Raw genomic sequence first — 23,644 nt, 5'->3', positions numbered from 1 at the left:
TCAGCGATTTGGTGATGCCTCCCTACCTGCTTCTTAAAGCAAATATCCAAGGGAATGTTGTTCTCAGCTTAATCACCCCACAATTGGGACAGCAAGGCAGACAGCTGAATTAATAGCAGTACCTGTGTGTCAATCTGAAGGGGCCATGAGAAAGAACTACTGTTCACATTTAATCTCTTAGAAACTAGATGCCAGAAATGATATTTTGTTTATCTTTCAGTAGTCTGTCCCTTAAAGCATAGTGTCTGAAAATCATATTTGAATCTCTTAAACTGCACAAGGAATAACAAAGAAAATGGATACAACCACTCTTTCCTCTTTGCTGGACAACTGACAGGAGCTATTAGTAAAGGGCGTGGAGGCAAGAGAAGGTGTCTCTTAGTATTTAGAATTCACAGATTCCAGGAAAGTGGCAACATTTCCATCTGTGTTTGCCATCTGCTGTGTTACTTGCTAGACACCCAATGTGTAGGTACTGTTGCTGTTCCTATTAGATTTTTAGGGTCACCAGTCTATGTTTTGCAGAAGCTAAAAGAATACATCATGTAGGGAGATCAGAAGGGAAGAGGATAAGAAAGGGCTTTGAACATAAGGGAAAAGGATTTGTACAATAAACAACTAGCAGAAAGTACCCTGAAAGAGTTGCTACCTAGTTTTATTGTTGGGTTGTTTTTGTTTTGCTTCTACATTAATTAAATTAACAATTTGGGAGGAGGATTCTGACTTTATCTGCATCCTTCAATCAAAAATAACTTCAAAGTCATGCTAGAAGCTTTAAATACATAATTTTATGATGATGAGTTCTGGTGAACCATTTATTGCCTTCTGCAAAATCTTTTAGTTACAAATATATGAATATGAATATCCAAGACTATGACAAATGAGGACTATTATTTCACATTTCAAATGGATATAAGTTCCTTTCTTGGCTGCATAATTCACTGGCAGAAATGACTAAAATTCTTGAGCTCTACTGCTAAACTCTTTTTTCTCTTATAAATTCCAAAAGATGCCTGAAGGTAGAATTATAATATAGAAGCTATTTTGAAGTTCTTCATAGTTCTAAGATGGAGCATCTACTCACTCATTCTTTTTAATTCAGATATTTATTGAGAGTCTACTATTTACAGATCATGATCCCAAATATTGAAGACATGGTAATAAACAAAATATGGACATTATATTTCAAAGGGACAGATAATAGAGAAGTAAGCAAGTTAATAAATTGTGATAAGTACTATGATGAATCAAAACAAGGTAATTTTATTAAAAAGTATTCTATGAAGGAGAAATAATGTGAAGGTCTTTATTTAAATATGATGGTCAAAGGGGCTGAGGAAATAATATGTAAATTGAGATTTGAAGGACAAGAGGTCACCCATGAGAAGAACCAAGAGAGGTTCATGTATCAGTAGAAAGGTCCTAGGCTCCTATCTAGGTCTTTGTTGGAGTGACATTAGTTAACTAGAGTCCTGGATTTTTTTGTGAACTATGTTCCCACAAAAAATCATAAGAGAAAGTGACATCGAGCTGTTGACCCATAGGTTCTGGAAGGAGGCATACAGCACGTCTGGAGCGGCCACACAGAGCAACAGGATCTGGGACACACATTTATTAAGATCCTTGGGTGGAGTAGCTAGGCATTATCCAGATAAGGTCTGATTGGTCCATTCAAACTAAAAGGAACAGTGTTTGGTAAGCTTAAATGAGGTTCCTGGTGCTTTGGATGGAATGATCTTAAGAGGGCGATCTTTAGGAAGAGCTAGAGGTGTAGCCCTGAGTGGTGACAGATCCAACATAATTTTTTTTTTTTTTAATAAGACCTGAGCTTCTATCTTGGAATTTTGTATGAATATATATTTATGTAGTAAATCTGGACTACTTGTGCCAGGGTTGTTATGTACAGTGGAGAGGGGCTTATGGATAAGAGGTAAAGAGAAAATTTGGGGGTATAAAACAGGTGCCTGTGGTGGTGAGAGCAATGAGGGAAATAGGGTCTGTCATGGATACATCATGTGGAAAGCAAAAGCTGTCATGTAGTACATTGAGCCATGATCATAGATAGCATCAAGAGGTCCCTAACCTGAGGATCTAAGCTGGTCTCATTAGGGGTGTTGCAGAAAATGCCTTATTGTGGCTGGTGTGGTTGAGAATACATAATATGGTCTGCCAGAACATGAAATAGCTAATGCAGCTCGGCAGTTGGCAGGGAACTTAAGATTTTGCAAACATTTCGGTTGAGGCAAGTTTCATGAGGCCAGCAGTAGGTACTTCAGATAAACAGAATTTGTAGGGTTCATCAACTGGAGGTAGTTTTGCAGCTTGGTCCCTGGGTTGCAGTCACCACAGCCATTCATTTTCCTCCTCGTGGACAGGAGATAAGGGGTGGGCAGAACCCCAGAGTCCAGTTCAGTTGGGGCACATTAACTTCCTTGTAATTGTTGACTGAAAAAACGTACAACCCAAAGGTTAAAGTTATATTTGGCAGACGTTCTTAGGACTTTAAGCCCAGACATAGCATCTCAGATATTGAAACACTGTCCCAAAGAGGAAGGATAAAGCCGGAATATATAGGAGTTTATTGCACCAAAACCAGGTAGTTGGAACATCAAAAAATTGGCATTAATAAAAGGAAACCAGATATCCCAAGTTAAGAAATTGAGTGTTTTTCTCTCTGTGGGAAGATCTAAGAGTGTGGGCTCACTGAAAGTATTCCTTTGATATTTACTCCAGCTATCTGGGGCCAGCATCCTGCGTTTCCTTATCTTGAGTTTCCTCCGGGTGCACCTTTGCGGGTGATCACAGCAGTTGGCATCCTGTTTCTACCCTGAGTTTCCTCAGAGCTACCCATCCTGGTGCCTATAATGTCATGGCTTAATGGCTGCAGCATCCTTTGTTTACTGGCGATACTTCAGTTCTCATCATTCTCTTTAGTTGTAGCCTCACATCTGAGATGCGGTTATCCCCGACAGCGTTCTTTTGGGCTACATACAGAGACATTGTCTGATGCGTGGTTGTGCTTAGAAGTGACTAAGGCCAGTCAAGGAGGTGGGTGGTCTTTCCCAGTGGAGATTCATGAAGGACATTAGTGGTTGACTGCTGTTAAATTTTAAATGTATATGCTAGAGGCCTGGCTGAGGATGGACTGATAGTCTGGTCTTTACTACTAGTTGAGCAGATCTCTGTGAGCTCCATCATGGGTACCTCAGTGCCTGTGATCTAGCTTCGTGGGGACTCCATTAACAATGTGTACACTTTTGGGCACAGTGATGTCCTAAATGTAGGATGTTTCATGGATGGCAGCTTTATAATCAAGAAATCACTTTGTTAATATTATAGTAAGATCATTAGAATTCAAACCTGCCAGCTAGATGGGTCTGATTTGGTTACATGGGGAGAGCCATTCTGACTACAATAAAATCTGAGGCATGGTACAAGGAGGGAGTGGCTGGTTTAGACATGGCTGCTATTGTCACTGTCAAATACAGAGGGATGTGAGCTCTGGGTCAGAATCCACACCTCACAGCACATTGGCTGAAGCCCTTTTAACAGGGCCAGCCAGCACCTGGCACTCAGCCATCCTGAGATACATTGGAACGCCTGGCTGATTTTTCTTCAGCTTCTCTCCTGCGACAGGGCTGGGCCTGAGTGTTCAACTGGCAACCCTATTATCCAGGCTATACACAATAAGAGCAATAGCCACAACGAAGGATTTATTTGCATTTAACTAGCTTACCTGCTGGAGTTAGAGGCAGAGGATTGCTAATACTTTGGGGCAGTAGGTCATTTACCTTTTGCCTAAGGTGGGAATAGGCTTTCTGGGTTTGCATTGCCTGATAGTGACCTCTGGGATTCCAGGATGCCTTTGCCAATTTCATTTCCTAGTGTGACTGACATTCAATAGGTAGTGGACCTCTTTTCCTCTTTTTGAGATCCATACAGCTCTGCTTGAAGGTCCTGGAGCTAAAATGTGGATCTCTTGCCACATTTTTTATATACTTGGTTTAATCAGCTTTTATAACCTCATGGCAGTAATTGGGCCATTCTTGGGGACAGTAAAATCTGTCTGTTGAAGATCTTCAAGCAATTTGGTGGCAGCTCATCCCCTTGGGCTCTCTGTTTTAAGAGGGTCATATTGTATACTCCTATTTACTATACTATTTAGCATCCTTAGTGTTTAATATCTAACCCTCACCTTAGGCTTGGAACCTTGATCTGAGCCAAGAATTCTAACCTAGAGGACAGAACTACTTTCATGAAGCCAGGCAGCTCTCTAGAAATAATGCTGATGTTTGCAGTTTTGCAGAATTTTGAAGGTAGGGGTGAATGGGTATTTTTGTGGCTCGAATCCTACCTTTCACCATGCTTTCAGAATATTCAAATATGCCCAAATAGTTAGGAACATTTTTCAGACCAATTCTTCCCACCAGTTTTACCTTTATTTTTTCATATTCCTTTATTTCTTATCTGTTCCGACTTTATTCTCATCCTTAGGTTACCTGCTGAGAGGGGTTGATTTTTCTACATTAATTTCAAAGTCATATTTTGACAATAGAGAATACAATCAACTTCTCTAAAGTATCTTACAAATTTGCTTGAAGATTTTATAATTATCTTTCCCATTATACAATATTTCCAGTTTTCTTATGCATTATGAAATAAAGGTGTGTATTCTTCATCATATAAAGTTAGTCTAGAAAAATAAAACCTTAAGGCAACATATCAAAATTATTAACAAAGAACCCATTTTGAGCATACATCTATGTGGCATTATAATAACAGTTTAAATCTTAAGGTACAGAAACATTTTTGTTTTCTTTATTATAATGAACATGTCTAAGAAAATAATTTCCCCATTTTATATGTGTGTGTGTGTGTATAATAGTTCAAATTTTTACTGAAGCTTCATATTACTGAATGATTTTTTACCATGAATCATAGGTAGATGGTTAACTTGAAGGAATTTTATATCCTGAAAGTATTTTAAGGTTTAAATGTTTACTAATCTTCATTTTTTAAAAATTTAGAATAAAGTCTGGCTAAATTCAACAAATACTTTGAAAGCACAATTCGCCTCCCCCAAATATTTAAACATAATGTATAATAATAATATGATGTAATGCTTATTTATTAGTGACATATGCTTTTTACTTCAAAATTAATTCATACTTATGATGATCTAAAACTACATACTTTCTGGAAACATTACAAATGATAGTGATAGGAATATAATTTACAGTAATAGTAGTCTGCTCTATTCTCCCTGTGAAAAAAATTCCCTGGGGTAGGACAGAAGGGAACATATCCAATTTGTTGCAGTCACAACTTTTTTTTCCCTATATTTGTATAAAAGTAGTTAAAACTATGTGCTTGGAAAACAACTAGATATGTGGGAAAAGTTTGAATGGTTACTTACTAGAATTAAATATACATGTCTTACAAATGACAGTTTACATGAAAACATCTCTAAAATACACATCACAGTGAAATTTTTGTAAGGAAAGGGGGAAAACAATTGAACTACCCAAAACATTCTCTAGAGCAGGAAGTACATAGTGCTTGAAATGTATGTGTAACTTCACTGATTGTTCTGATGTTCAGAATGTTTAAATGTCTATTTTTTAAATGTGAAGGCTGAGATATATATATAGCATAGAGTTATATTTTCTGTCAATATTAAACTGTCACTCCAATTAATTCCAGTACTGAATCAAATAGAAGTTACAGTTGTGCTCAAGAGACCACTTTGGTAAAACTTCTTTGAATCCTAGAACTAATTAGAAAAATGGATTAACATGAAGGAATATATTGAATTGATATGGTTTCTTCTGCAGTAAAAGTTTACATGTGGCATATAATTTCAAATCTACTAAACTTTTAGCACTAATCTTAGACATTGATTCACATTTGCAAATCTTACCTTCATAATGAACCCAATGTTATTAAGCTAGGAAGGGTAATAGAGTAAATAAACATCAGTTGCTTTACTTTCAATCTTCTTTTCCTTTCCTTTGTCCTGCCTCACCTATTACTTCACTCATTCATGACCTTACTGCTGTCCTTTTTTGGATAGGTTGTTTACAGATCCCAGGAGATAGTCCATTGACTTTGCACAGACTGTTTTACTATGAGACTGGAAATGCCATTTGAACATAGTTTTTCAAATCTGTCATATATTATCGTTCTCATAGACTGTGATATATAACAGTCTTTTGCTAATCACTACTTATTAAGTTGCTTTTTCTCCCCTTTTCCTTTCTCCTTTCTTTTGGAAATATAATACGTTAGTAAAGAGCTTGAGGTCTGGAATAAAACTTCAGGAGTTCAAATTCCAACTCCCAAATTCATCAGCTGCATGACTTTAGAAAATTTACCTAACACTTTTCTTCCTCAAACCCTTCATTTATAAAATGGAAACAGAAATTTGAAAAGAGTAGATGAGATAATACATGACTTTTTACAAGCATAGACCATAATAAGCACTTAATAAATTTTAGCTGCTAACTACATATTAAGATTTAGTGATGGGGCCCAATCTGATCAGAGAGAGCATATAAATAATACATTTTTAACCTTACATTCTTTCCCTCACTTAGTTGAGTTTTTAAATGAATGCATGTGAAAGAAGGGAAGCCACAGGTAAGAGTTTGAAAGAATAAGACTCACATTCTATCCCAGTTTTTTGGGAGGCATCAAATTCTAAATCAAGTTGTGTGGTTTTTCCGATCTATATCTTTTATCCTTAATTATTACCTTGAAGCATTCAGACATTAAAAACAGTCAACAAAATATATATCTTTCCACAATAGCATTATGTTTTATACAATTTAAAAAGCAACAAACTTCTTTGGGATCCATGTTCATAATTTTCAGTTAGGTCACTTCACTCCAAGTTCTTTAGTTTGCTATTCATTGAACTAAAGAGGTGATTAATACTGAGTTATGTTTTAAAATGTAGCTACATATGCACTAATGTTGTCATTAAATTATGTTATATACTATGTGCTTGATTTGGAAATAAATTTATTCTTTTTTAACAGTTTAATGGAAATATAATATTTTAGACTTGGAGTATTATTTTATTTAATATTTTATTATTGGTTGTTGAACTTTGGCAAAATTTACCTAATAAAAATAAGAAATAATAATAAAGCATTAAATATCAAGGTAGGCCTTCATCAGAGAGCATGCTTAGGAAGACCTTCAGGTTAAACCACACCTGGCTCTCTTGCTTCATGTGGCTCCTCTCCCCTATCTCAAGTAGCATTCATTTCTGCTTCTTTATTCAATTTGAACTTTATGGAAAATTATTTCACAGTAGCATATTATCTTATAATATTTTTAATATTTAGTACAGCAAACTCAATAAGAAATTTTATGTTTTATTCTGCAACCATGCTCCTTTACCCTTTTGTACTGAAAATCTAGAGACTCCAAGATTCTCTTCTTTGAGAAAACTCCAATCTTGAAAAGCCTCCTGGGGAGCATAATGAGAGAGTAAACTCTAGATTTTTGAAGTAATCCTAGTGAGATAAGGTCATACATCTGTTATTTAACACATTGTTTTGAAAGTATTGTCAGTGTTCTGCACTGTTGATATTATTAAATACGCACCATATTGTATACAAAATAAACATGAAATTGTAGGAACTAATAACTATCTCTTAATATGTCTATGTGTGCAGTTTTCATTCACTGCATGCCAGTAATATGTTCAGTGCATTCTTTCACAAATTAATGAGACATTTCTTGCATGAACTGCAACAAAGGCTCTAATTGCTTCATCTGCCCATTATACAGTTCAAAGTCATCCGGTATAACTGGTAAAAAGAAAGAGTTGCTTAGAATGTCAACTCTAACCACTTCTGCTAGTACCAGATGTTATTGCATTTATGAAAGTAAGTCTTTTGAGGAGAGCAAACATAGATGCTTTATACTTTTATTTTTAAAACTCTTACAAATGAAGAAAAGAGATGAAAATTTCAGTATTTGTTTCTTCTGTGGGAAATTGAATAGATCTGTTTCTAGGGATCATCTTGAAAATTTTAACTTAGGCAATGATTGTTCAGATTCTAATTAAGCAATGAAAACTTTGTACCACATGCATTTAACAGCCAAAAGTCAGCATGCATGATGTGTGTATACAAATATACATAATTATTTATATCTGATTCACCCATTTTTTGCCAAAACATCTCTCACAGGAACTACTGCTAATTTCTAGCACATTTATGTTACAAAATAGCTGCACAGATACACACAGTTAAGGATAAACTATATGTAAAGTAGAACTACATAGTAGAACTATGGAAACACTGTAATGTATTTGGTTTTTGTGTATAAAAATTTTATTGACCATTTAAAAATGTCTCATAGTACTAAAAAGCTTATCATGAGCATTCTTACTGAACTAATGGGCACACTTGAATTTCTGATTAGCAGTGGGGAATTCACTATAATTGTACTAGAGTTTAATTATGAATTTTTATTCAAGACATATTAACTCAGTCTTTACTTATCACTGGAGTGCCCTGGGAATCATGAGAACCACAGCTACATTATAACAGAACACTACTGTGGCATGCTGGAGCTGACTCTACTGGGCTATATCATGAGTTGCTAGGCATCTCTTTCCACTCCTGTGTTCGCTGACTTCACACTGGTAGTTTGAAAATGGCCGCATTGACAGTATTTCCTTATGGAAATGGGCAGATGCTGCAAACGAGGTCATTTTTCCTGGCAATCAAGCTGTCAAACATTTGCCAGCTAACAACCAGAAATGTTTAAAATCTAAGGATGCCCAATTTTGATTATGATCTTAAAAATGGATATTTTTGTCTTTCATATTTTGCATAATACACATGGTTGTATATATGTGTTATTTCTGTAAGAATTTTTATGATGTATTTTTTTTCAGAAAACATGGGTAATAAAACATAGAAAGTGAATGAAACTAAGAAAACAAGGATGACATAGGATTAAGACAGAATAGAGAAATAGTATACAAGAAAGGCATATTTTTAGCAGAGAATCTCATGGGGAATAATACACTGACAAATGGAACAATGACAAATAAAGACTAGTATGGTGCTCACAGTCTTTTCTTATAAAAGCTCTTTTTAGACTTTTATAGCTTCTTATAATATTTACTTAAAAATGCTTAGATTTTTGAAACTTCTTTCTCCTTTAACTTTAGGTATCAGATTAAAAAAAAAAACTCACATTTTTGTTTACATTAGTTTTGCCACTTAAGATATATCCATATTTATTTTGACTTTTTGAAGAAAAAAATTAATATATACCTCTCACACCCCTACTCTTGATTTAGTTATTAAATGCAGTTTTCTTTTCTTTTTTTCATATTGGTAGTTAGCAGTAGTTGTCTTTGGTATTAAGAAGTCTGCCATCTACAGAATCTTCCTTTGAAATGTTTACTCTGCATGAAGAGCTCCCCAGGCATAGATTTGCCTTCATCCAAAAAAAGAGAATTAAGGAGTAGAATTGAAAGAATACATTTTTATTTTATAATTAACATTTCCAAATCACATTTCATCTTGCTTTGCATGTTTTACTTTTATAAATGCACCATATGGAATATATATGATTTCAATCACGTTTGTAAAATATAGTTATTAATTTATATTGCCCTTTGGATTTCATAAATGATTTGGAAATCAAAAGTATCCTGTTTTAGTTTTGATGTTTACTTATTAACATAAAAGTGGTAATCTTTAAAAATACAATTTAGTATAATGATTTTATTGGGTTGACCAAGAAGTTCGTTTGAGTTTTAATCTGAACAAACTTCTTAGCCAACCCAATAAAATGATGTTGCACATGTAATGACATGAAATAAATGGCTTATAAAGAGGTTTGAATAGTTTTTCATACCAACAAGCATGCCATACAAAATACTGTTTAATTTTTTTTTTTTTAATTTTATTTATTTTTTTTTTCCAGTGGGTTTTGTCATACATTGATATGAATCAGCCATGGATTTACATGTATTCCCAATCCCGATCCCCCCTCCCACCTCCCTCTCCACCCGATTCCTCTGGGTCTTCCCAGTGCACCAGGCCCGAGCACTTGTCTCATGCATCCCACCTGGGCTGGTGATCTGTTTCACCATAGATAGTATACATGCTGTTCTTTTGAAATATCCCACCCTCACATTCTCCCACAGAGTTCAAAAGTCTGTTCTGTATTTCTGTGTCTCTTTTTCTGTTTTGCATATAGGGTTATCGTTACCATCTTTCTAAATTCCATATATATGTGTTAGTATGCTGTAATGTTCTTTATCTTTCTGGCTTACTTCACTCTGTATAATGGGCTCCAGTTTCATCCATCTCATTAGAACTGATTCAAATGAATTCTTTTTAATGGCTGAGTAATATTCCATGGTGTATATGTACCACAGCTTCCTTATCCATTCGTCTGCTGATGGGCATCTAGGTTGCTTCCATGTCCTGGCTATTATAAACAGTGCTGCGATGAACATTGGGGTGCACGTGTCTCTTTCAGATCTGGTTTCCTCAGTGTGTATGCCCAGAAGTGGGATTGCTGGGTCATATGGCAGTTCTATTTCCAGTTTTTTAAGAAATCTCCACACTGTTTTCCATAGCGGCTGTACTAGTTTGCATTCCCACCAACAGTGTAAGAGGGTTCCCTTTTCTCCACACCCTCTCCAGCATTTATTGCTTGTAGACTTTTGGATAGCAGCCATCCTGACTGGCGTGTAATGGTACCTCATTGTGGTTTTGATTTGCATTTCTCTAATAATGAGTGATGTTGAGCATCTTTTCATGTGTTTGTTAGCCATCTGTATGTCTTCTTTGGAGAAATGTCTGTTTAGTTCTTTGGCCCATTTTTTGATTGGGTCATTTATTTTTCTGGAATTGAGCTGCAGGAGTTGCTTGTATATTTTTGAGATTAATCCTTTGTCTGTTTCTTCATTTGCTATTATTTTCTCCCAATCTGAGGGCTGTCTTTTCACCTTACTTATAGTTTCCTTTGTAGTGCAAAAGCTTTTAAGTTTCATTAGGTCCCATTTGTTTATTTTGCTTTTATTTCCAATATTCTGGGAGGTGGGTCATAGAGGATCTTGCTGTGATTTATGTCGGAGAGTGTTTTGCCTATGTTCTCCTCTAGGAGTTTTATAGTTTCTGGTCTTACATTTAGATCTTTAATCCATTTTGAGTTTATTTTTGTGTATGGTGTTAGAAAGTGTTCTAGTTTCATTCTTTTACAAGTGGTTGACCAGTTTTCCCAGCACCACTTGTTAAAGAGGTTGTCTTTTTTCCATTGTATATCCTTGCCTCCTTTGTCAAAGATAAGGTGTCCATAGGTTCGTGGATTTATCTCTGGGCTTTCTATTCTGTTCCATTGATCTATATTTCTGTCTTTGTGCCAGTACCATACTGTCTTGATGACTGTGGCTTTGTAGTAGAGTCTGAAGTCAGGCAGGTTGATTCCTCCAGTTCCATTCTTCTTTCTCAAGATTACTTTGGCTATTCGAGGTTTTTTGTATTTCCATACAAATTGTGAAATTCTTTGGTCTAGTTCTGTGAAAAATACCGTTGGTAGCTTGATAGGGATTGCATTGAATCTATAGATTGCTTTGGGTAGAATAGCCATTTTGACAATATTGATTCTTCCAATCCATGAACACGGTATGTTTCTCCATCTGTTTGTGTCCTCTTTGATTTCTTTCATCAGTGTTTTATAGTTTTCTATGTATAGGTCCTTTGTTTCTTTAGGTAGATATACTCCTAAGTATTTTATTCTTTTTGTTGCAATGGTGAATGGTATTGTTTCCTTAATTTCTCTTTCTGTTTTTTCATTGTTAGTATATAGGAATGCAAGGGATTTCTGTGTGTTAATTTTATATCCTGCAACTTTACTATATTCATTGATTAGCTCTAGTAATTTTCTGGTAGAGTCTTTAGGGTTTTCTATGTAGAGGATCATGTCATCTGCAAACAGTGAGAGTTTCACTTCTTCTTTTCCTATCTGGATTCCTTTTACTTCTTTTTCTGCTCTGATTGCTGTGGCCAGAACTTCCAACACTATGTTGAATAGTAGTGGTGAGAGTGGGCACCCTTGTCTTGTTCCTGATTTCAGGGGAAATGCTTTCAATTTTTCACCATTGAGGGTGATGCTTGCTGTGGGTTTGTCATATATAGCTTTTATTATGTTGAGGTATGTTCCTTCTATTCCTGCTTTTTGGAGGATCAATCAAAGGATCAATCAAAGAAGAAGATATAACAATTATAAATATATATGCACCCAACATAGGAGCACCGCAATATGTACGGCAAACGCTAACGAGTATGAAAGAGGAAATTAATAGTAACACAATAATAGTGGGAGACTTTAATACCCCACTCACAACTATGGATAGATCAACTAAACAGAAAATTAACAAGGAAACACAAACCTTAAATGACACAATGGACCAGCTAGACCTAATTGATATCTATAGGACATTTCACCCCAAAACAATCAACTTCACCTTTTTCTCAAGTGCACACGGAACCTTCTCCAGAATAGATCACATCCTGGGCCATAAATCTGGTCTTGGAAAATTCAAAAAAATTGAAATCATTCCAGTCATCTTTTCTGACCACAGTGCAGTAAGATTAGATCTCAATTACAGGAAAAAAATTGTTAAAACTTCAAACATATGGAGGCTAAATAACACGCTTCTGAATAACCAACAAATCATAGAAGAAATCAAAAAAGAAATCAAAATATGTATAGAAATGAATTAAAATGAAAACACAACAACCCAAAACCTATGGGACACTGTAAAAGCAGTGCTAAGGGGAAGGTTCATAGCATTACAGGCTTACATCAAGAAACAAGAAAAAAGCCTAATAAATAACCTAACTCTACACCTAAAGCAATTAGAGAAGGAAGAAATGAAGAACCCCAGGGTTAGCAGAAGGAAAGAAATCTTAAAAATTAGGGCAGAAATAAATGCAAAAGAAACTAAAGAGACCATAGCAAAAATCAACAAAGCTAAAAGCTGGTTTTTTTAAAAAATAAACAAAATTGACAAACCATTAGCAAGACTCATTAAGAAACAAAGAGAGAAGAACCAAATTAACAAAATTAGAAATGAAAATGGAGAGATCACAACAGACAACACTGAAATACAAAGGATCATAAGAGACTACTACCAGCAGCTCTATGCCAATAAAATGGACAACTTGGATGAAATGGACAAATTCTTAGAAAAGTATAACTTTCCAAAACTGAACCAGGAAGAAATAGAAGATCTCAACAAACCCATCACAGGCAAGGAAATCGAAACTGTCATCAAAAATCTTCCAGCAAACAAAAGCCCAGGACCAGACTGCTTCACAGCTGAATTCTACCAAAAATTTAGAGAGGAGCTAACACCTATCTTACTCAAACTCTTCCAGAAAATTGCAGATGAAGGTAAGCTTCCAAACTCATTCTATGAGGCCACCATCACCCTAATTCCAAAACCAGACAAAGATGCCACAAAAAAAGAAAACTACAGGCCAATATCACTGATGAACATAGATGCAAAAATCCTTAACAAAATTCTAGCAAACAGAATCCAACAACATATTTAAAAAAATCATACACCATGACCAAGTGGGCTTTATCCCAGGAATGCAAGGATTCTTTAATATCCGCAAATCAATCAATGTAATACACCACATTAACAAATTGAAAGATAAAAACCACATGATTATCTCAATAGATGCAGAGAAAGCCTTTGACAAAATTCAACACTCATTTATGATTAAAACTCTCCAAAATACTGTTTAATTTTATAGGCAGTGCTATAAGGAGAATTTAAAAAGCCTTGTTTTAATAGCAATATTGATTTCTATTGATGGGCTGTGGCTTAAAACCTCAATGGCTGTGTGTGATTGGTTTTCCTTAGTATTTTGATTTCATAACCTTATAGTACATAGTTTAGTCACTCAGTCACGTCCGATACTTTGCGACCCCATGGACTGTAGACTACCAGGCTCCTCTGTCCACAGGATTTTCCAGGCAAGAGTACTGGAGTGGGTTGCCATTTCCTTATCAAGGATCCTCCCGACCCAGGGATCGAACCCAGGTCTCCCACATTGTAAGCAGACCCTTTACCCTCTGAGCCACCAGGGAAATCGTTATGATTACACAGTGGAAGTGAAAAATAGATTTAAGGGACTAGATCTGATAGACAGAGTGCCTGATGAACTATGGACGGAGGTTCATGACATTGTACAAGAGACAGGGATCAAGACCATCCCCATGGAAAAGAAATGCAAAAAAGTAAAATGGCTGTCTGAGGAGGCCTTATAAATATCTCTGAAAAGAAGAGAAGTGAAAAGCAAAGGAGAAAAAGAAAGATATACCCATCTGAATGCAGAGTTCCAAAGAATAGGAAGGAGAGATAAGAAAGCTTTCCTCAGCCATCAATGCAAAGAAATAGAGGAAAAAAAACAGAATGGGAAAGACTAGAGATCTCTTCAAGAAAATTAGAGATACTAAGGGAATATTTCATGCAAAGATGGGTTCAATAAAGGACAGAAATGGCATGGACCTAACAGAAGCAGAATATTAAGAAGAGGTGGCAAGAATACACAGAAGAACTGTACAAAACAGATCTTCACAACCCAGATAATCACGATGGTGTGATCACTCACCTAGAGCCAGACATCCTGGAAGGTGAAGTCAAGTGGGCCTTAGGAAGTATCACTATGAATAAAGTTAGTGGAGGTGATGGAATTCCAGTTGAGCTATTTCAAATCCTGAAAGATGATGTTGTGAAAGTGTTGCACTCAATATGCCAGCAAATTTGGAAAACTCAGCAGTGGCCACAGGACTGGAAAAGCTCAGTTTTCATTCCAATCCCAAAGAATGCTCAAACTACCACACAATTGCACTCATCTCATGCTTTACATGCTAGTAAAGTAATGCTTAAAATTCTCCAAGCCAGGCTTCAGCAATACGTGAACCATGAACTTCCAGATGCTCAAGCTGGATTTAGAAAAGGCAGAGCAACCAGAGATCAAATTGCCAACATCCGCTGGATCATTGAAAAAGCAAGAGAGTTCCAGGAAAACATCTATTTCTGCTTTATTGACTATGCCAAAGCCTTCGACTGTGTCAATCACAATAAAATGTGGAAAATTCTGAAAGAGATGGGAATACCAGACCACCTGACCTGCCTCTTGAGAAACCTGTATGCAGGTCAGGAAGCAACAGTTAGAACTGGACATGGAACAACTGACCGGTTCCAAATAGGAAAAGGAGTACGTCAAGGCTGTATATTTTTACCCTGCTTATTTAACTTCTATGCAGAGTACATCATGAGTAAATGCTGGACTGGAAGAAGCACAAGCTGGAATCAAGATTGCCATGAGAAATAAAAAAACCTCAGATATGCAGAGGACACCACCCTTATGGCAGAAAGTGAAAGAGGAGAGTGAAAAAGTTGGCTTAAAGCTCAACATTCAGAAAACGAAGATCATGGCATCTGGTCCCATGACTTCATGGCAAATAGATGGGGAAACGGTCGAAACAGTGGCTGAGTTTATTTTTTGGGGCTCCAAAATCACTGCAGTTGGTGATTGCAGCCGTGAAATTAAAAGAGGCTTACTCCTTGGAAGGAAAGTTATGACCAACCTAGATAGCATATTAAAAAGCAGAGACATTACTTTGCCAACAAAGGCCCACGTAGTCAAGGCTATAATTTTTCCAGTGGTCATGTAGATGTGAGAGTTGGACTGTGAAGAAAGCTGAGTGCCGAAGAATTGATGCTTTTGGAGAAGTATTGGAGAAGACTCTTGAGAGTCCCTTGGACTGCAAGGAGATCCAACCAGTCCATCCTGAAGGAGATAAGTCCTGGGTGTTCATTGCAAGGACTGATGCTGAAGCTGAAACTCCAGTACTTTGGCCACCTCATGCAAAGAGTTGACTCATTGGAAAAGACCCTGATGCTGGGAGGGATTGGGGGCAGGAGGAGAAGGGGACGACAGAGGATGAGATGGCTGGATGGCATCACTGACTTGATGGGCATGAGTTTGAGTAAACTCCGGGAGTTGGTGATGGACAGGGAAGCCTGGCGTGCTGCGATTCATGGGATCACAAAGAATCAGACACGACTGAGCAACTGAACTGAACTGACTGATTGATTTCTATTTCCATTGAGGCAATTAAGATGTATCAATACCCTAATTTAATGGATATTAAATTCCCAATATGTACATAGAATAACAAAGGTCAAAGATGCTTCAGCTGATATTTATCACGCAAATTTAATTTTGCATTGAAAGCATATGACATGCACATTGAAAACAGAATTTTATGCATACATTTTAAAGGATGAGCCTGTTTTGGAATTTTTCTCAAGCATTTGAGCCAATAAAATATAAAATATTCCTGGAAAAGAAACAGCTCAATAGTCTTCAAAATTTTAATTTCTAAAAATACTAAGTAAGTATTTTTAAATTTTTTAGGGATATATAAACTCATACTGTACATATGCCATATGGCTAATTATTGACTTTGTTTTGTGCTAAGATAGATAATAAAGCTATCTACAACATATGTATGAGAAATTCAGAATTAAAGCATTGCTGTGGCCTAATAATGTCTGAAGATGGGCTTTTCAGTCTCAGTTTCAGCTGAGGTAGCTGGCATGACAGGACATCAAAATGAGTGTAAGTTAGATTTGGCTCCCCCAGTCCTGTGCAAAATCTATCCAAAACAAACAAAAGGATTTTAAAACTCTACCTCCTTAGCAAATCAAGGAAAAAAAATAAAAGAATCAGAGGAAGAATTTATAAGGAGAAATGTTATTTAAAACTAGTAACTATAAAGAAGAAGAAGAATGCTATTTAATATTTTTTTCCTTCCCTCCTCAAAGATTAAACCAACTTCTATGATACTCAGAATGTTTCTTTTTTGTTTTATTTTACCCACAAATTTACCCTAATCTTGATTGATACATATTTTCATGTTTACTTAAGTATACCCACATATTCATAAATGTTTTTCTTCATCATTCATTCTTATAGTTTAGATTTCTAATTTGAAAAGGTTTATTTTGATTTAAATTTACTTCAGTGAGAAATGCTTGGTAGTAAACTCTCATGATTTCATTGTCATTTTTTAAAAGATATTTTTACTGGATATAGAATCTTAGATTGAGAATGATCTATCATCGCATTGAAAATACTATTCTTCTGTCTTCAAGTTTTCATTTTTTGCTGATAAAATAATAGTGATCTGTTTAAATACCATAGTTTGAACTGATGTATCTTTGGCCACTTTTAAAAAGAATTTTTTTTTCTGTTTTTGGTTTTCTCCTTTATTATTATAATGTATTATGTATAGTGTCTAAACCTAACCCTAACCCTAATTTTCCTGCTAGAGACTTTTTGTGTTTTCTCTGTCTGAAGTATTCTGTCATTCAACAGTATAATTATGGAAAACTTTATTACATATTTAAATGTTATTTCTATTTATTCTACTATCTCCTTCCAGAAATTTAAATTGTTGTAAGTTGTTATGTTATCCTGCATATACCTTGTCCTTTTGTAAACTCTTCATGTCTTCTCTCTGAGCTAAATTTCTTCTCATACAACTTAATTTAGTCACATCTCCACTAAAATTTAACCCATTCTATTCAATTTCTAAAATTAATTATTACATATTTTACATATCAATTTTGTTATTTTAAGTATACTTTATTGATTCAGTGCTCTCTAGCTCCTTGCTCATTATTTCATTTTTGGGGGAACATAATATTTGCTTTTTAATTTAGTTAAATTGTGATATCAAAAGTCTTTGTGAATTTGATTCTTATTTCTGTTTGTTCTCATTCATAGGGCCTTCCTTCCTTATTGTGTGATTTTTCGCTTCAGGCTTATTTTCCTAGGAAATTTATTTATGGGGAAATTATTTGAAGACTTATTGAAGTTGCATTTCTTCGGTGAAAATTTGAAATTGACCGTGGTTACCAGTGGACCCCAACAAACTGGAATCTATGTTAAATTATTCTTACAATGCTTTATGCTCAAACAAGTAGCATAAAAACTGAAACACAAACTGAGAAATTACTTCCATTCCAGTTTGTGATTATGCAAACTCCAGGAAGTTTCTTTTGTTTTACCTTTGGATTTTTTATCTTTATATTCATTGCCAAAGGCAGGGCAGACATATTTCCTTGTTCTCAATATCTGTGTTTAGTTATCATTAAACTTTTATGCTGAGTTGCCATCCCTTAGGGTTTAAGTTTTGTTTGGTGTTCTCTCATATATTCTCTATAAGGAGTGAGATTGGGCTTCATCTCCTGTGTACTGAACTTTGTCAAAACAGAGACTCAAGGCTATCAAGATTTGGAGACACCAAGAGGGTGAAAGCTTCTACTGGCATTTAGGAACCTCCCAAGATTTCTGCTTTCATTTTGATTTTTAATCCGTCCATAAATTCTTTATTCCTTGCCAGCTCAGTGATGTATTTTAAGATATGTTAGCTTTTTAAATTGTTTCTATTAGGAGAATCATTCAAGTAACAAAGTCTACCATATTGTCAGAAACAAAATTTTGTGGGCACTTCTTTATTGGAAATGCTTAGGCCTCATGCCAATATATATATATTCTTATATATACAAATAATACATATATATATACCAAATCTCAAAAATGATTCGGATGTGTACTTTTGGTTAAGAATAGTTACCATAAGACTAACGTTATATCTAGCACAAGTAAAATAAAAATTATAGATATAGCTATAGATTTAAAATGTATATAGACTGAATATGTATACATCTATTTATGTATAAACATGCATATACAATGTAAATGCACATTTAAATCTATATAAAAAATTATACTCTATATATGTGCATATAGAATGCTACACTAGAAGCATTTTAGCCTTAAGTTTCCAAACTATTTAAAATGACAGTGTAGAACCCCTCTGCTTTTACCCTCCATGATTGCAAGGGATCTGGTTCCAGATTGCAAAAACCTTAATGACTTTTCCCTTCACAAAGACTATAGACCATCAAGTCAGATCCCTTATATCCTCTCAATTTCTGAGACTATTATGATGTACTGTTATAGAATTGACATCCATATGGCAGCTAGAATTCACTACTGGTATCTTGGAGAATTGTAGCTTTTCACATTTCTAACTGACATATTGAGTTTGGAATAATAAGCATTATGGGGAATTGTCTTAATCATCAGATAGTCTGTTGATAATCTTCAAAATAACTTGGGTTATTAAAAACAAACTGAATTGCCTAAGAGTTGCTCACATCAACCCTACTCAAAATACAACAGCAAAATTATAATTTCATAATGATAAGATATTTTTCCCCCGGTGGTTGTGGTTCTGTTTTTATTGTTTTTTTGCTTTTAATCTGGTGAAGAAAGAATTCACTGTTCCGGAATTCTGGAGAGGAGACAGTTATTGCCAGTGGCAGTACAGAAGTAAAGATAATTTCAGACAACAGCAGGCTTTCCTGAGCATTCTTTTCCATTTCATTAATAACATGGTCCATAAAGAGACATGCTTTGCGAAGCTGAAAGTGGGGATAGGAATTACTCAGAAAGAGCAGACATCTGTGCAGATGATCAACATTTTTTAGATACACCAGCCTCCTTTTTCACTGGCTTTTCATTGAAATGCTGATGGAAGATGAGGCAATTATTAGCAGCGGCGTATACCAGCCATTCTGTATTTTAATCACAACCTGTGCCACTATGTGTTTGCTTCGTTTTATCCCCTCACTGAAAAGAGTAAATGTTCTGGATATTTCTGAACTATACTGGGAATGTTAGAACTGGCCTGCATCTTAAAGGACTACATTAGATATCAGATCAATGTAGGTATGATCTGTTTTGTCTTCTTCCCCGCTGCATATATAACTCTTAGAACAGTGTCTGGCATCGGATGAATGTTTATTAAATGATTTTTCACTAAATAAATGAGTAGTTCAACCCTTTCATTTTCTAGATTTTATTGTTCCTTACAACCCATCACCAAGTTGATTTAAACACAGGCTCCTGCCTAGTCTTGCTTCTCCCTTTCCTCTCCATAAAGTGAACATATTAGTCACTCAGTCATGTCTAACTCTTTGTTACTCCATGGACTGTAGCCTGCCAGGCTCCTCTGTCCAGGGAATTCTCCAGGCAAGAATACTGGAGTGGGTGGCCATTCCCTTCTCCAGGGGATCTTCCCAACTCAGGGTTTGAACCCGGGTCTTCTGCACAGCGGGCAGATCCTTTACCATCTGAGCCACCAGCAAAGCCTGTTCCTATCGGAGCAGCAGAGTGATCTTTTCAAAACACGTCAGCTTGTGCCTCAATGGCATCCATCGTAGGGAAATAAAAATTAAAAGAGCCTGCCAACCCCTTTCTGGCCTGGCCCCTGCTCACTTCCCTGATCTAACCACTCACCAATCAGCCTTTTCTTTACTCTGCCCCAGAAGCCCTGTTCTCCTAGCTGTTGCTTGAATGTCGGGCACATTCTCACCCTATGATTTTAGACCTATCTTGTCCTTCTCCTGGAACACCCCTGCCCCAAATTACTAGTGTGCTCATGTTTTTTTTAAGTCTTTGCTTAAATGTTTTCAATGAGGCCTTCCATGAGGAGGGTATTAGAAAAGTGAATTTCTGCCCCATCCCAGCACTCCATAGCATTTGTCACCAAATGATGTACGTCTTATTTCTTCCACTATTTTTACTGTTCTGTTTTACTAGAAGTCCCATGAGAACAGAAATTTGTCTCCATTTCGGTCCTTTTGGGTCACCATGGACAATAATTGACTGAATGTTCAATTATGTGCTTTTAGTAAAGAAATTGGAGGAACAAATGTAGGAAAACATAGAGGTCTAGCTGGGTCAAATGACTTGCTAAAGACCACATGAATGTTGAGGTCTTCCATGAGCCCCATGGAAGTCTCAGATCATGTGTAATAGGTTGGACACAAGTCTCAGCTTAGCATCTTGAAAGGGAATGGTACTTCCCTTAGAGATATTTTAAGTAAACATGTCGTGGCGATGAGATGTGGGAAGACGGAGTACTCTGCTCTCTTCTCTCTATTAGGAGGGAATAAGTATTCTCTTTAGGGCACTATTAAAACTTCAGCACTAGGGAAGACAGATGCTTATAAGTACTTTAGGAATTTAAGTCAACCTTAAGTTGATTGTAACTCTAAGAAAAAATTAAATAAAATCTTTCCAGATTTGAACTTTCTGGGCATAGTGTTCTATATTTTTGGTTGGTTGTGTTTGGGAAAACAGCTTGGGTACCATGTGCAAATATCAAAAATGTATTTATATATATATGTAAAATCTATATATGGCAAAATTATATACGTGTGTGCATATGTATATCAAAATATCCTCTACCATACCTTACATATCCTCTACTATACCTTACAATCTTACATTCACCAAAGAATATTTTAAAACCCCTAAATAAATAAATAAGCAAAGTTAGTTCCCAGTTTATGTAGTATATTATTTTCCAGTTTTATGAGATATAATTGGCATATAACATTGTGTACACTGAAGGTGTCCAGTGTGTTTATTGAATAGATATATATTGTGAGATGATTACCGCCATAGCATTAGCTGACACTGCCAGCATATCACATAATTACCATTTCTATTTTGGAGTGAGAACATCTAAGATCTACTCTCAGCAACTTTCAAGTAAATGATCCAGTATTGTTAATTATGATCATCATGTTTTGCATTAGATCCTCAGAACTTATCCATCTTATAACTAAAGTTAGTACCCTTTGATCAGCATCTTTCCATTTCCCCCATTCACTAACTTTATTGTTTGTCATTTTACAAATGTGGCTTTTTTAGGTTCCATAGAAGTACTGTCATACAGTATTTATATTTCTCTCTCTGACTTATTCCATTAAGCCTAACGGTCTTGAGTTTTATTCATGCTGTCCCACATGGCACGATTTCCTTTGTGGCCAAATAATATTCTAGTCTATGTGTGCATATGACATTTTTATTCATCCATCCCTTGATGGGCACTTAGACTATTTCCATATGTCAGCTATCATGAATAGAACTACAATGAATGTAATAGTGCAGATACTCTTTTAGATCCTATTATTTCCTTTAATTGGGTATCCAGAAGTGGGGCTTCGGATCCTGTGACTTTTCTATTTTTAGCTTTTTTGGATGTTTTTAGTTTGCTTGCCTTTTATTCTTGACAAGTGTTCATACTCTTTTCCATACTGCTATACCAGTTTCATTCCCACCAACAGTGCACAAGGGTTCCCTTTTCTGCATATTCTCACCAATATATGCTAGCTCTTGTCTTGATGATAGACAGTCTAACAGATGTGAGGTGATATCTCAGTGTGGTTCTGATTTTCATTTTCTTGATGACAGGTGATGTTGAGTAAATTTACATGTACTTGTTGGCTATTTTTATGTAGTCTTTAGGAAAAAAATGTCTACTCAGTATTTTTGCCCATTCTTTGATTGGACTATTTTGGTTTTTGTCCTTGAGTTGCATAAGTCCCTTAGATATTTCAATATTAACCTCCTAACAAATAGATATGAGAGTTGGACTGTAAGAAAGCTGAGCACCAAAGAATTGATGCTTTTGAGCTGTGGTGTTGGAGAAGACTCTTGAGAGTCCCTTGGACAGCAAGGAGATCCAACCAGTACATCCTAAAAGAGATCAGTCCTGGGTGTTCATTGGAAGGACTGATGTTGAAGCTGAAACTCCAATACTTTGGCCACCTGATGCGAAGAGCTGACTCATTTGAAAAGACCCTGATGCTGGGAAAGATTGAGGGCAGGAGTAGAAGGGGACAACAGAGGATTAAATGGTTGGATGGCATCACCAACTTAATGGACATGAGTTTGGGTGAACTCCAGGAGTCGGTGATGGACAAGGAGGTCTGGCATGCTGTGGTTCATGGGGTCGCAAAGAGTTGGACACGACTGAGCGACTGAACTAAACTGAACAAATAGATGATTTGCAAATGTTTTCTCTCATTTGTAGGTTGTCTTTTCATTTTGTTGATTGTTTCTTTTGCTGTATAGAAGTTTTGTAGTTTATTCTAGTTCACTTGTTAATATTTGCTTTTGTTGCCTGTGTATTTGGTATATGCTGTGCCTAGTCACTCAGTTGTGTCTAACTCTTTGCAACCCCATGGAGTGTAGCCCACCAGTCTCCTCTGCCCATGGGGATTCTCCAGACAAGAATACTGGAGTGGGTTGCCATGTCTTCCTCCAGGAGATTGGCCCAACCCAGGGATCAAACCCAAGTCTCCCTCATTGCAGGAGGATTCTTTACTGACTGAGCAATAAGGGAAGCCCAACAATATTGGAGTGGGTGCCTGTCCCTTCTCCAGGGAATCTTCCCAACCCAGGAATCTAACCAGAGTCTCCTGCATTTCAGATGCATTCTTTACCACCTGAGCTAGCAGGGAAGCTCCCTGAAAGTCACCGCCCAGATCAACGTAAAGGGACTTTCTTCGTACATTTTCATTATTTATTTTATGATTTCAGATGTTACATTTAAGTATTTAATCCATTTTGAGTTCATTTTTGTGAGTGGTAGTAATAAAAGAAATGATTCAATTTCATTTTTCTGTGTATGATTCCCAGTTTTC

The sequence above is a fragment of the Cervus canadensis genome, chromosome 14, assembly GCF_019320065.1.
Source record: "Cervus canadensis isolate Bull #8, Minnesota chromosome 14, ASM1932006v1, whole genome shotgun sequence".
In the NCBI taxonomy this organism is placed as follows: domain Eukaryota; kingdom Metazoa; phylum Chordata; class Mammalia; order Artiodactyla; family Cervidae; genus Cervus; species Cervus canadensis.
This window is presented reverse-complemented; position numbering follows the sequence as displayed.